The following is a 15,522-nucleotide window of genomic DNA, read 5'->3' on the forward strand; positions in this document are numbered from 1 at the left end:
ACCCTCGATGAACAGTAAGCAATGACTTACTGCAGATTCCTGCATTGCATCTGCCTTATCAGATTATTTGAATGGGCTATTTAGAATGCAATGTGATTTATTTTCATTCAAGATGTTTTTGTAGTTATGAGGCTATACAATTTGTTACAAGCTCCTCTTTGGCAAAAGGCCATGTCTATTTCATTGTACTGTATTTTTAATGATAAGAACATGTAGCTAGAGCTTCTGTCATGCAATACAGAGAAATAAGTTCTATCAAAAAGAGATCAGTACTTTGTATGCAGAAAACCTGTAAGTTTAATTTAATTTTTATCCTCTAGACTGTCAACCATGCAAAGGGACATCACTTATGCAAAATGCTTTTGAAACGTTGAAGGCCTTAACTAGAGGATTGTAAAGTTAAAGGGGTAGACCTTATCTGGTCCATTGCCAACATCTTGATTTGTGAATAGTTGCTCCTTTAAGTAAAAGTAGAAAATACCAAAAGCACTCAGCAGGCCGGAAAGCATTTATGGAAAGAGAAAACGGAGGAATTTTTTAGGACTGAGTCTGTTTCTCAGATCTAGAGAATAAAGAAAACAAGTTAGTTTTCATTAGTGGAGAAGGTTATGGGAGGAATATTTCTGATAGGGCGAGACCAAATAGATTAATATGGCATTTAGAATTAAATTATGCTTCCTTGGCTGTGTTACATGTTGCTTAAAAACAGGGCTGCGAGACATACCAATCAAGCTTAGCAGTACTGATTGTGAGAAAAATAATGCGCCATTTTTTCTCTCTGTCTCTTTGCTCAGTATCGCTAACATTTCTGATTTTAATTGGAATTTCCAGCATTTGTATTTTTTTAATCTTCCTCCTTTAAATAGTTTCCTTGGTGTTTGTCCCTGACAGCTCCTGCCACTATCTCGTTCTAACAACCTATATGTCTATGTGCATCTGCCTCCTGCCCCAATTCCTCACTCCTCAACATCCTCAGCTCATTACACATCTGTCTGACCTTCTTTTATGATCAATTCCATGTCCCTTCCTCAGCATGTCCAACCCTCCCCTCCCTGATGTTTCTGAGCCTGCATTTTCCAATTCTCCAGGCCCTCCTGACGTTTGGTCCCTCAAATCCCAAAGCTCATTATCCACTGACAACTCACTCCTCTCCCTTGCCTTCCTCTCTGCAATGCACGGAGAACTTTGACTTAGATCCTCCACCATCTCTGCCATCAGCAAGTTAAGTGAGTTAAAGGCTCAGTTTACACAGAGTACGTAGAACCCATTCTATCATGCACAATGACTTGTACCTGGTGAGTGATAGACTTCTTCCAGGAGTCATTACAAGTACCATATTTGAGAAGAGTCACCGAAACAATGCCCAGTCAACTGCTATGTAAGCATAAAAGATCCCTGACACGATTTCAAAGATGACCCCCCTATAATTATCCTTCCATCTTTACCACTGTTGAGGTTTTTGCAAAGCTTAAGGAGCTATTGTTCAGTGGTTGAATTTAATATCGGAGAATGTATACAATACAACCTGAAATCCTTACTCTTCGCAGACATCCACAAAACAGAAGAAAACCCCAAAGAATGAATGAGAGAAAATATTAGACCTCTAAAGCATATTCTATTTCTCTCTCTCTCTCTCTCGTTCCAGCATTTCCTGTTTTATCTTTAAAATTAATGCTGCTTACTTATACTAAGGTAATGGTCGCAGGCTTGGGTAATTAATTAATTGCAGCCTGTATCACATCAATAAATTCATTTTTCAAGTGAATCTTTCAAATGAGAACCTATAGTTAATACTGTGTGTTACATACCAAGCACCCTTTGTTCCTCTACATGTTTCTTGCAATGTGGGATGGTGGTAAGGAGGTTGAGTGGGGTTCAAGTAGGTGCAGTGTGGTATTCCTATTGACATATCAATGGGACCAAATATTGGAAGTGGAATTAAATCAGTAAAATTTAAATTCTTTATTCTGTTCATATTAGTTAAGGTTCATATAAGTTCCGTGCTACCTTTGAAATGAAATTTATATCAATGGTTTGGTCTATAGGCTTCATGTGCAAATCAAAGTTATCTATTTCTCCAGCTGCTTGCCAGAAATGACAACAGATGTCCACCACATTTTGCCTGATTATTTTCATACGCATTGAAAAACCAACCAGACAAATCAAAATATCTCCCACTAACTAAAAACAAGTAGTGCACATGGAAATGAAAATGGAAGAGGTGTAAAACAGGCTGCAGATTTGCTCTGACCAGATTCACACTACCACGTAAAGACAAAATATATCCTTACAAATGCAACTTCTCACTGTTAGAATAGAATAGTTCATAGTGGACTCTCATTTAATTGCCTACCACTTACGTTGTATAGCCTAGACTGAAACTGGTACTTGAGTTGAATACCGGTACTTTTCTCTTTATTTAACTCTGCTTTCTATTTTGTTCTTACAAATTTGAGAAATAAGTTAAAAGTCTTTCATGATGGGCAACAAAGACTATTATTTCCCTGGTTTCCAAAATCTCATCTGTTATTAAGCAAGGTCACAAACAGATTTACCACATGATCTCAAGCAAACATCCTTCCCACCCTATCTTCACATGGTAAGCAGTGAGTGTTGGAGCTCATATACTCCAGTCTGCTTGCAGTCTATAAAATCGTGAAGGGACTAGGACTGTGAAGTGATTCTTGTTCTTGTTTGTTCAAATTAAGTATGTAGAGAGGGCTGGGGGAGGGAGGGTACACTGTTTAACCTCTGGGCTTTCCCAAGACAATAGTGGACCTCAGAAACGGGCTGACTGGTACAGAGACTGAAATGCTTTAATTAAGAACTGGCATGTTTCTATTTGGGGTGATAAGATGTCTTAACAAAGGCAGGTACGGCAAGATATTTAGGGCCCAGAGACTAAAACAGAAAATGCAGGACACACACAATAAGTAAGGCAGTATCTTTGAAAAGAGAAGCAAAGAGTTAATGTTTTGTGTGAAAGGGTCCACATAAAGGCTTTCAACCTGAAACATGAACTATCCACTTCCCTCTGCAGATGCTGTCTGACCTACTGAGTTCCTGCAGAAGTTTGTTTTTGTTAGATCAGAAATAAGTTGTCCATCTTGTCATTCCACAAGTGATTCCTGGTTTTCATTTTGTTGTTGGCTTCTGCCTCTGGTTCAAGTTGAGGTGAAGAATGAATATATAATAATGCACAATGACTGGACAGACTAAATGGACCCAAGAGTCTTCATCTATCTGCCACTGAGTTGACAGCACGTATTAAGCCGTGCTGTTACTGACCATGCGGAAAGAAGCAGACTTCTGTTTTTCTTTTGAAATCTACTGCCACTCAGAAAACTGTCATGGGCAACTCAACACAATGTGTTATTTTCCACGTATTCTGCCTGATCGCAAGTGAAATTCATGTACTTACTCCAAAACTGTAGTTCTCTTTTATATTGTAGTGTTATGTGTGTAACCTCTTCTATTACTTGCTTATTCTCCATTGAATTATGCAAAGTATCTGTTTGATGCATGTCACATGCTACAGAAAAAGATTTATGTACACTCAGTGGCTACTTTATTAGGTACATCTGCTCATCCATGCAAACATCTAATCATTCAATCGTGTGGCAGCAATTCAATGTATAAAAAACATGCAGACATGGTCAAGAGGTTCAATTGTTGTTCAGACTAAACATCAGAATAGAGATGAAATGTGATCTAAGTGACTTTGACTATGGAATGATTGTTGGAGCTAGAGGTTTGAATATCTCAGAAACTGGTCTCCTGGGATTTTCACACACAATGGTCTCTAGACTTTACAGAGAATGGTGCATTTAACCAAAAACATCCAGTGGACAGCAGTTCTGTAGGCAGAAATGACTTGTTAATGAGAGCGGTCAGAGGAAAATGTCCAGACTGGTTCAAGCTGTCAGAAAGGTGACTGTGGTGTGCAAAGGTGTACAGAAGAGCATCTCTGAATGCACAACACACTGAACCTTGAAGAGGATGGGCTACAGAAGTCAGTAGCCACTCTGTTAGGTACAGGAGGTATTAATAAAGTACCTTCATTCACCGGAGGAATTCTGAAAGAAGATACAAGGTTTCTTTGGCAAGTAAGGTGAAAATAAATCCAAAGGGTTTCTACAGTTACATTAATAGCAAAAGGATAGTAAGGGATAAAATTGGTCCATTAGGGATGGCCTGTTTCCATGCTGTAATTGTTATATGGTTATATATGGTTATGAAGACACCTTATAATCAATTTAGTGCATATGAAGTACAACCACAATGGTAATGTAGGAAATATGGGAGACTTTTCTGCACAGCGTACTCTTGGTGAAAATGCCTTCATATCATTGGAGATGTTATATATCTCACTCAGTTTATAGAAGGTGCAGGCTCCTGCAGCTCTTTAGAACAGAGAAGTTCAGAATGCTGTTTATTGTTTGCATGATTTGTGTTTTTTGTCTTCTGTGCATTGGTTTTGGTCCTTTTTTTAAAACTGGGATCATTTGGCTTTATTACTTTATAAGCAGATGAATCTCGAGGTTGTACAATTTATGCACACTTTGATAATAAATGTACTGTGTATTTTACCTCTCTATGAAACTTTGTTTGGGCCACATTTGGGGTACTGCTGTTCATTTCTAGTCACCTCTTGCAGGAAGGATGTTGAGGTTGTGGAGAAGGTTCACAAGGATGCTGCCTAAATTGTAGAGTATGTAGGGTAGATAGGATAATAATAATAGGATAGGATAATAATCGTAGTCCAGGATGGAAATTCCAAATCCTAGAAAGCATATCTTTAAGATGAGATGGGGCAGGTTCAAAGGAGATTCACAAACCAAGTTTTTTTTAAATATGAAGTATGGTAAGTGTCTTGTACACACTACTAGTGGAAGTGACAGAAGCAGATACAATAGCAACGTCTAACAGGCATTTAGACAGCCACATGAACAGGCAAGAACTGAATGGATATAGGCCATGTGCAGGCAGATGGGATTAGGTTGGGGGTCACGGTCAGCACAGACATGGTGGGCTTAAGGGGTTGTTTCAGTGCTGTACTGTTCTATATTCTGCATTGTTTTGGACAAGAAATGACACAAACCTGCAACAGAATGCATGAGGTTACGTGATCATACTGAGTGGACACAGCCAATGCCATGTCAGCAACGATTAGAGATCTTTCTGAAGCTTTAAATTAAGATCCATGACTCTTGGAATGAGGCAAAATTAAACTTAACTTGAGAAATCCGCTAATCTTAGGAAGAAAAATTGCTGAGAATTTCTCAAACTGGCAGAAGAATTATTTTCATCCTGTTTTCGTTCAACCATTTTTCTGCTTCTGGTAAATTTGTCACCTCATCAACCCACCACAGCTGGGTCTTGCCATCCTCAATTTCCTCTGTTTGCCCCTACTCTCTCTCCCCTCGCCCATCTTCTTCTAGTCTCTATGTCCCTCTTCATTTTGTCTCCATGCCTGACCCACCTTGTTTCTCTGTCTCTCCCGCTCTCTCAGTTTCTTAATCCTTCCTCTTTCCCTTTACAATCCTACTCCTCTGCCCTGTTACCTTGGCTTTTCTACTCCATTTCCCCTCCTTCCCTCTCCTACATTTCCCTATTAATATCCATCTCATACTTTCTCCTTCACCTCTGCCCTCCCTGCCCTTTCTATTTTTAGCACTCATTCAGTTAACTTAATGAAGCCATGACTCTGGGAAATCTGTCCAGTAATTAATTCTATCATTCCTTTTATGTAGAATTGAATGAGAGCTGGAGTAATTTTTCCCTTTCTCCGAATAAGGTCAGACATTTTTGTTAAAAACAGAGTTCCCAGACAAAGACATTGATCTGCTCCGCCTCATGGCTGGTAAAATTAACCAATTTAAATGGTTTACAAAGTGAGATTATTTGGGAATCTGACTCAAAGTATTTTAAGGCTCTTGTTGTTGTTTAACTCTATTCTTCCAAAATAGCCAAAACATGAGTGCATTAGTGATCGTTCTGGGACAGCATTGATATTTCTGGGTTGGAATGTTGGGGACTCAAGCTTCACTTCAGATGCTTGGCGTGGATTCAGAACTGTGCCAAAGGAATGCTGCATGCACTGCTTTTGCGTCAGTGTTAAACGGAGTCGTTATCTGCCCTCTCCGATTTAGGTAAAGATGCTATTTTGATGTAGCACTTACTTTAAGTGGCCTGACCAACATTTACCCTTCAGTTTATACAAATAGAATTAATCTCCTGATTATCATTATGGTTAGTGTTTGTGAGAGCACACTATATACAAATCTATAAATGACTGATATATTGATATGCATTTGTGGAGGTCACCTTAAACTGTGCCTTTTTAAATAAAAGTCTCTCAAAATCTGCCTCTTAAACAAAATATCCATGGTTGTGAATACCACTGTTCTACTTAAGGCTGATTTATACTTGTGTGTATGGGCTATGCCATAGGTCTGATTTTCACTTCTGCGTCGCTCTACGCCGTAGCGAGCATGCGTTGGTGTGCGCCAAAACGCTAGTTGGCGGTGGGGTTTCTATTGCCACTGTGTTGAGTTTCTTTGTGAGAGACATGGGCGAGGAAACGCATTTCAAACATTTTCGCATGTCGGCAGGTAGATTTGATGATTTGGTTCATCTATTTCACATCGGTGTACAGACATGGCGGAGGAGAAGCAACCAGAAATGTGTAGGAGGAAATGCGATACTACCAAGCGGACCAATCACAGTTGTTGCGGTCTGCGTCGCCCGACGCATGAGTTATTTTTTTTGGAAAGGTTCATGTCACCCTATGGCGTAGGATATGGTGTAGGTACAGCATAGGGTACGCGGGTCCTACGGTGTAGATGCGATGCAGGAGTATAAATCAGCCTTTATTCTGGATTAACAAGGCAGTGTGTGGCAATTGAAATGGGATTTGTGAGCGTTGTGTGCCAGCAGCTAGAGACATTGACCATCAGGATATTCAGACATACTTTGTTGTATTTTGCCACTAATGGGGAAAACTACCAAGTTGCTACTTACTACCCTGAAATTTCTCACAATTAAAATCAACTAAAAATAGGATCATATCTAATTTAAGGCTCTTTACTAAAATAACTTACAAGCTCTTGAGTAGTCATATTATCATTCAAGGGTTAATAATTGTGATGTATTTCAGATGTATTAATTTACTGGCAAAGTGTATGTATAAAAAATTATAAAATTAGGTTCAGCTTTCATTATCATTGTAGCATACAAATAAACTGCAAACATATATCTGGGCATTCCTGTCCCACATTAATTTGCAATAACTATTTTCCTATCTCCCTAGATAGTCCAGAAAGAAGCAGTAATTTATACTTTAGGCTGTTGTCTTTTTTTCTTAAATATTTCAAAAGGATTCAAAATACACTTATTATCAAAGTATATACGCAGTATACAGCCCTGAGATTCATCTTCCCACAGATAGCCACAAAACAAAGAAAATCATGGAATCCGTTCAAAGGAAAACATCAACCACCCCCCCCCCACACCCAAAGAAAATCACACAAGTGACAACAAAAACATCAAAACTCCCCCCACATCCAAAGAAAGAAACAAATATTTCAAAGATTACCAGTGCACTGTGATATGTTAGGTATTTCTTAAACTTACAGAGCAAGCTGTCTACGGTGGTCTCTGGTATAAGATGCCTGCTGAGGTCCATCAGTAATTCAAAGAAATGACCAATAATTTAAAGAAAAGACCAGTAACGAGTTCTCAAACATGAAATATCAGAAGGTTTGGATGGAGCTTGTTACAAGGATTACCTCTTGGTAATATTGATCAGTTAGGGACAGAGAGAATCTGTATTTACTGACAGGTACCTTTGTTATCTCAATCAAAAAGCACGCAAATTTACTCAGCCGATACCTATGTGCTCTCCTACTAAGGTTCCCTGACCCTCCATGAATAGTCAAAGAATAGAAAAGAACCTGAAAAAGTAGTCAACACTGTGACGTGGGATCACACCTTTGCTTTCAAAGCCTCTCATTTTCATTCTCTTTCCACACCTACTCAAATGTTGTGCCTCAATCTCATTGGCTCCAGGTCACCTTCTTATCAGTTCTGGTCCAGGGCTATAACCAGTATTGTTCTATAACCTTTGCCCTCAGCCTCATACCTTTTGATCTTTTCAAACTTTGGCTGGTTCAAACCAGGTGAACCAGATGCTGAGCCTGATGAGATCACAGATTGCTCCTCCTGCAAGCCTGCCACATTACATAATAAATACTTTATTGAGAATAGTCTCAAATTTAGCAGGTCATTAGCAGAAAACTTACATCCACATTCCATTGCCCAGGGTAAATCAGTTCAGACAGTTCATAAAATGGCAGCTGCAAGGACAAGTCTCACAAAATGGGCACCTCCACTCCTGTTCACTGATTGTTCACTGATTGGCCAGCAAACTGATCCCCTTTAAAATCTGTTTTTTACAGCAGTGCTTCATTTTACATTTTTGCCCAAATAATCCAATGTTCTATGTAAATAGGAATTCTAGGTAGGCAAATAATTAAATATATTAATAGTTCACCTCACTAAGACTAGTAACTAATGAAGATGCAGAGATTTTTCTGAGAGATATTTCTCATTAGCTGGTTACTTAGCTCAATAGGAGGGCATTTAGTTATTGCAAATACAATTCTAATCCAGAGCTGCTGAGAGAAATGATCAATATGTGGTTGCACAGGAGTTTTTGTGTGGTCATTAAGAACCTAACAAATCAATTTGGATTGTAAAAGATGGATCACCAGGGTGATTTATTGTTGTGAAACAGTGAAATGTCAACCTGGAACCAGTGCAGTGTAGTAAGCTACTGCCACACCGCTGATATTTGTGACACAGCAGCAATCTGGGGTTCTAACGTTTTCTGTCATTCACTCTTTGGGGTTTCTGTTTCATGGATGTCTACGAAGAGGAAGGATTTCAGATATACTGTTGATGTACCATCAATAACTCACGCTGAGACTTAGGAAGCGAGATATCGGCTTTTATTGACTGGAAGAATAAACAATACTACATCCTGGGGAAAATGAGGGAGAGCAGCAGCCCACAGTCGCCTTTATACAGGGGTCTGTGGGAGGAGCCACAGGAGCAGTCAGCAGGGTCTGTGGGAGGAGCCATAGGAGCAGTCAGACAGGTATATCTAGTTCACCACAACTGTATACTTTCTCTGACATTAAATTGAACCATTTGCTTACAAAAAAAGCAGAAAATATTTTCCATTATTTTCCAGGTCATTTTATTCTCAAAGCCAAGTTAAAAACGGGTCAACATGTACACATGTTACAAGTACACAAGGTCAAAGTGTATTCCAAGCCATGGTATGCTTCAGGTCTTTCAGTAAATTGGTTTATTATTTTTACATATACCAAGGTACTTGTCTTACAACCATTCATACAGATCACGCAAACATGAGGAAATCTGCAGATGCTGGGAATTCAAGCAACACACACAAAATGCTGGTGGAATGCAGCAGGCCAGGCAGCATCTATAGGAAAATGTATAGTCGATGTTTCAGGCCGAGATCCTTTGTCAGGACTAACTGAAAGAAGAGATAGTAAGAGATTTGAAAGTGGGAAGAGGAGATCCAAAATGATAGGAGAAGACCGGAGGGGGAGGGATGAAGCTAAGAGCTGGAAAGTTGATTGGCAAAAGGGATACAGAGCTGGAGAACAGAGAGGATCATGGGACGGGAGGCCTAGGGAGAAAGAAAGCGGGAGGGGAGCACCAGAAGGACATGGAGAACAGGCAAGGAGTGATTGTGAGAGGGACAGAGAGAGAAAAAAAAGGAGAGAGAGAGAAAAAAGGAAAAAGTATTAAAGAAACAAACAAATAAATAAGGGATGGGGTAAGAAGGGGAAGAAGGGCATTAACAGAAGTTAGAGAAATCAATGTTCATGCCATCAGGTTGGAGGCTACCGAGCCGGTATATAGGTGTTGTTCCTCCAACCTGAGTGTGGCTTCATCTTGACAGTAGAGGAGGCCATGGATATATCAGACGTATCAGAATGGGAATGGGACGTGGAATTAAAATGTGTGGCCACTGGGAGATCCTGCTTTCTCTGGCGGACAGAGTGTAGGTGCTCAGCGAAATGGTCTCCCAGTCTGCGTTGGGTCTCACCAATATATAGAAGGCCACACCAGGAGCACCGGGCACAGTATATATCACACCAGCAGACTCACAGGTGAAGTGTCGCCTCACCTGGAAGGACTGTCTGGGGCCCTGAATGGTGGTGAGGGAGGAAGTGTAAGGGCAGGTGCAGCACTTGTTCCGCTTACAAGGATAAGTGCCAGGAGGGGGATCGGTGGGAAGGGATGGGGGGGGGGAATGAATGGACAAGGGAGTCGCGTAGGGAGAGATCTCTGTGGAAAGCATAAAGGGGGGGAGGGGAAGATATGCTTGGTGGTGGGATCCCGTTGGAGGTGGCGGAAGTTACGGAGAATTATTGTTGGACACGGAGGCTGGTGGGGTGGTAGGTGAGGACAAGGGGAACCCTATCCATAGTGGGGTGCCCTTTTGCTTCCCTTCTTCCACCATCAACTCTGCTCTCAAACGCATCTCTCCCATTTCATGCACATCTGCTCTCACCCCATCCTCCCGCCACCCCACTAAATGGTTAAGCTAAAATAAGAAGTGCAAAAATAAACAAATAGAAAAGTAGTGAGGGGTAGTGTTCATGGGTTCAATGTCCATTCAGAAATCGGTTGGCAGAGCAGAAGAAGCTGTTCCTGAATCCTGCATGAAACTTTCTGCAAAGTTTTCTTGCACAGAACCTATGCAGCAAAGTGTTCACAGTGAAAATTGTCAGAATTCTATAATGTGTCTGAGAAGTGTACATATGTCCCCAAATGCATGCATTTTACTGCCATTACCTGGAGGCAGGAACCTATAACGTCAAATATTAAGCTTGCTGTATTGCTTAAAACACCCCATTGTTGTCCATGTAAACCTCTTTATTGTAAGCTAATTTGTGTTTGTCCAACATATCTTCATCCAGTGTGTACTTTAATACAAATCAATATGATGCTTTGCAAAGCAGGACTTTGCATCAGCTGAATCCTTGCTGGGGAAACACAAAGGAATCCAATCAGCTGGTGTTCCATTGAAGGAGGGTATGACTTAAAGAGACAGTGACCATCAGGATTTAGTTGCAGAGGTAGTGACTATCAAGGCATGATTTAAAGAGATTGTGATAATCAGCAAATTACTTACAGAGACAGTGACTATGAGGAAACAATTTGACTATCAAGCTAATGCCATGGTTAGCCTTCAATGGAGTTATTCGATAAAATTGACAATTTTATCACACAGAGTCGAATGTACTTCCTAAGAAGGTTGGCGTCATTCAATGTCTGTAGTGAGATGCTGAAGATGTTCTATAGGTCAGTTGTGGAGAGCGCCCTCTTCTTTGTGGTGGCGTGTTGGGGAGGAAGCATTAAGAAGAGGGACGCCTCACGTCTTAATAAGCTGGTAAGGAAGGCGGGCTCTGTCGTGGGCAAAGTACTGGAGAGTTTAACATTGTTAGCTGAGCGAAGGGCGCTGAGTAGGCTACGGTCAAATATGGATAACTCTGAACATCCTCTACATAGCACCATCCAGAGACAGAGAAGCAGTTTCAGTGACAGGTTACTATCGATGCAATGCTCCTCAGACAGGATGAAGAGGTCAATACTCCCCAATGCCATTAGGCTTTACAATTCTACCGCCAGGACTTAAGAACTTTTTAAAAGCTATTATTAATGCTTTTTGAGACGGTGATTTAGATGCATATCATATTTTTTTTTACTGAGTTAAGTATTGTATGTAATTAGTTTTGCTACAACAAGTGTATGGGACATTGGAAAAAAAAGTTGAATTTCCCCATGGGGATGAATAAAGTATCTATCTATCTATCTATCTATCTATCTAATTGTCTATAGTTGATGAGAATTGCTTTCCCCAAGGTAGATGGAGATGCTGAGTTTGCCAGCAGTTCACTGGATTGTGGAATTTGTCATGTTTTATTCTACTGCTGTGTTTGCCAGGGATTAATAGCAAATTGTCGGCATTATTGCAGAGGGGAAGCTGTGAAGTGACATGTGGCCAGGAGTTTGAATGTGACCTCGAGAGAGTGTGGAAATCAGATACATATGTTGCTGAACAAGCTGACAAGGCTAAATTCAAGCCCAATTAAACCCTTCCATTTACTCCAGAACACTGTTTTACCTAAGGGTATTTTTTTATTCTCTGGAAAATGCTCGATAAATAAGTGTTAATTACCAGGTCTATGTTTAGACTTCCCTGATTCTCTGGTATCTAACATATCATTCCCTGTCATGCCGTGTTGTCCCCTTTGCCAGGTAGAACTGTGGCGTCCAACTGTGACATTTGCTCTCCTGCCCTGAGACCATATTAACCAGGCAGCTAACTTCCGTTCTGAAACAACAAGCGTAATCAAAGAACTTGCTTGTGAAGGCAGCTGAGCCACACTTTAGCCTACTCCCTGCTTGGGACACAATGAGTAAATTCAGGAGGAAACAGAATGCGCAGAGAAAGGAAACACAATTATAAAGGGGATTCTGTGAAATCTGCAGGTGTAATTAAAGAAAACGAGTCACACTGACAAATTTGGTAAGGTAGCTGCTTTAGCCTCCAACTGCCAGGACTCATTCCTGACCTTTGGTGCTGACCATGTAGATTTTGCATGTTCTCCCTGAGTTTTGTTTGAGTGTTCCACTGATCTCCTACATCACCAAGTCACACAGTTACATTGCCACCATCGATTCCTCCTAGTCTGTAGGTGAGCGGTTGACTCGGGGGAGGGGGTGTGGGTAGTTGATGGAACTGTGGGGAGAAGAATGGAATTACTGTCAATGAGTGCTTAATGGTTTACCTGGACTCAGATGGGCCGAAGGACCTGTCTGTGCTGAATGATTCTGACTGTTCACCCAGGACATATTTATAATTTGATTTTCTATCAAACTGTTCTCTTGGAAAGACATCAACTTGAAATGTTAATTCTCTTCACAGACGCTGCCTGACCCATTGAGTAACTCCAGGATTTTCTGCTTTTAAATTAGGCTATCAAACTATTGACTAGATAACCAGTAAGGCAAGAGATGCAGTCAATAGGTTACTGTATATGTCACCACAATACGAGTTTGTTACATACACTACAATATGCTAACTTATATAATCCCTCCTCTGAATGAAATTGCATGCCTTACAAAGTATATCAACTCTCCAAACCAATGTCCATACTGTGCCTAGGTGGAAGTTGTTCTAGATCCACACCTATCTGGATTGTTTCTCCCTCCAGTGCAATCACATCAATCATAAATGACAAAATGATTAAAGAGATCTTGTTATCAGCATCTGTGTCCCGTGGATTTAATACAATAAAAGTAAGAATCACACCTTGGCTGTCATCAGATCAAACTATCACGCCATCTGTTGTAATGGGAGTGTCCTGGAGTGCTGGTAGAGCAATAATATCCCCAATGCAGTACCAACCTAACATTAGTTATAACTATATTAGATCAGTGACAGTTTCAAAATTGCTCACTGGCTGTGAGACACTCTAACAAGATCAAGAGGATGTGAAAAGCAGTTTATAAATGTTTTATTTTACTGCAATAGAAATAGCATTGGAGATGAGAATGGCTTTAGTTCTGATGATTAGTTCATTTTCTTTGAGAAAATACACTATGAATGGCTTTTTCTCTTCAGTACTCTCTTTTGAAACAAGCTTTTAATTGTCTGTTGATTGAAATCATCCTTCCTTTGTCAAGAAGGTTCCATCAGTGATGTTCAGACGCCACTTTATTCTCATTTCTTCCTGAATAATAGAGCCACCCTTTCATGGAGACACAGGAGACCACAGATGCTGGAATCTGGAGCAACAAGCAATCTGCTGGGAACTCAATAGGTTGAGCAGCGTCTGCAGAAAGAAAGGAATTGTCAATATTTCAGAACCTGATGCAGGGTTTTGACCCAAACTGTTGATAATTCCTTTATCGCACAGCTTCTGTTTGCCCAATGAGTTGTTTGCTGGACAGTGCCTGATATCATCTCTAATAGTTGACCCAGAATCTAAACAGATCAAAGCTGAAATATTTTCAAACATGCTTAATTTAGATTAATCAGATTTATACAAAACATTCTGGTTACTTAGGGGAAACACATCTTACTATTTCTGGCTCTGTAATGGCTTAATAACTGGATCAATAGCTGCACATAAAAAAAGAATTAACATCTTTATAACGACGTTCATTATCTCAGGAATCTCCAAAGCGGTTTGTAGTGGAAGAAATCATTATGAACCCATCACTGATGTAATGTAGGAAACATAGCAGGGGTTTATCTTCAGATCTGAATTAATATGCCACAGTTGTCAACGACTTCATCAACATCTGAGTGGATGAGTGTGTGCCTTCAAGAACATACTGGAGATATCCAAACTAGAAGCTGTGGATGAACCAGGAGATTTGCAGTCTGAGGGCTAGATCTACGGCTTTCAAGACCAGTCATCCAGAACTATACAAGAAGTCCAGGTACAAACTATGGAAGGCTATTTTAAGAGCAAAAAAAGCAATTCTGGCCAAAGTTAGAAAGGGAATCAGATGCATGTCAGCTCTGGAAAGGATTGCAGGCCATTACTTCCTACAAGATGAAACCTAATGTCACAGATGTCTGTGATGCCTCACCCTCAGATGAGCTCAGTGCTTTTCACGCTCACTTTGAAAGGCAGAATAAAGTTACACCTGTGTGACTCCCTGCAGCATCTGGTGACCCTGTGATTTCTGTCTCAGAGGCCGACGTCAGAACATCTTTCAGGAGTGTGAACCCTCACAAGGTGTCAGACCCCAATGGTGTACATGGTAGAGCACTGAAAAACCTGTGCCAACCAAATGGAATGAGTGCTTAAGGATATCCTCACCCTCTCACTGCTGTAGTCAGAGGTTCCCACTTGCCTCTTGGGTATACCAAGATCCAAGAAATCCAGAGTGATCTGTCTCAGTGATATCGCCAAGAAGCTTTCAAATTTATTCCTGCCTAATGAAGGACCAGGACCCACTGCGATTTGCCTCTTGCCACAGTAGGTCTACAATAAATTCAATCTCATTGGCTATCCACTCGGCTTTGGAACACCTGGACGACAGCAGTAGCTATATCAGGTTGCCGTTTATTGATTACAGCTCAGATTTTAACACCATCGTGCCCTCAGTACTATTCAACAAGCTTCAAAGCCTCTGCAACTGGATCCTCACAGGGAGACGGCAGTCTGTGTGGTTCGGAAATAACGTCTCCACCTCGCTGACAATCTACACCTCTTAGCCCGCTGCTCTACTTTCTACACTCCAATGAGTATGTGGCTAGGCACAACTTAAATACCACCGATAAATTTGCTGATGACTCAACTGTTGCTGGCAGAATTTCAGATGGTGATGTGGAAGCGTGCAGGAGGGAGACAGATCAGCTGGTTGAGTGGTGTTGCAATAACAACCTTGCATTTGATG

This window comes from Hemitrygon akajei, chromosome 22 (genome assembly GCF_048418815.1).
Source record: "Hemitrygon akajei chromosome 22, sHemAka1.3, whole genome shotgun sequence".
Lineage (NCBI taxonomy): Eukaryota > Metazoa > Chordata > Chondrichthyes > Myliobatiformes > Dasyatidae > Hemitrygon > Hemitrygon akajei.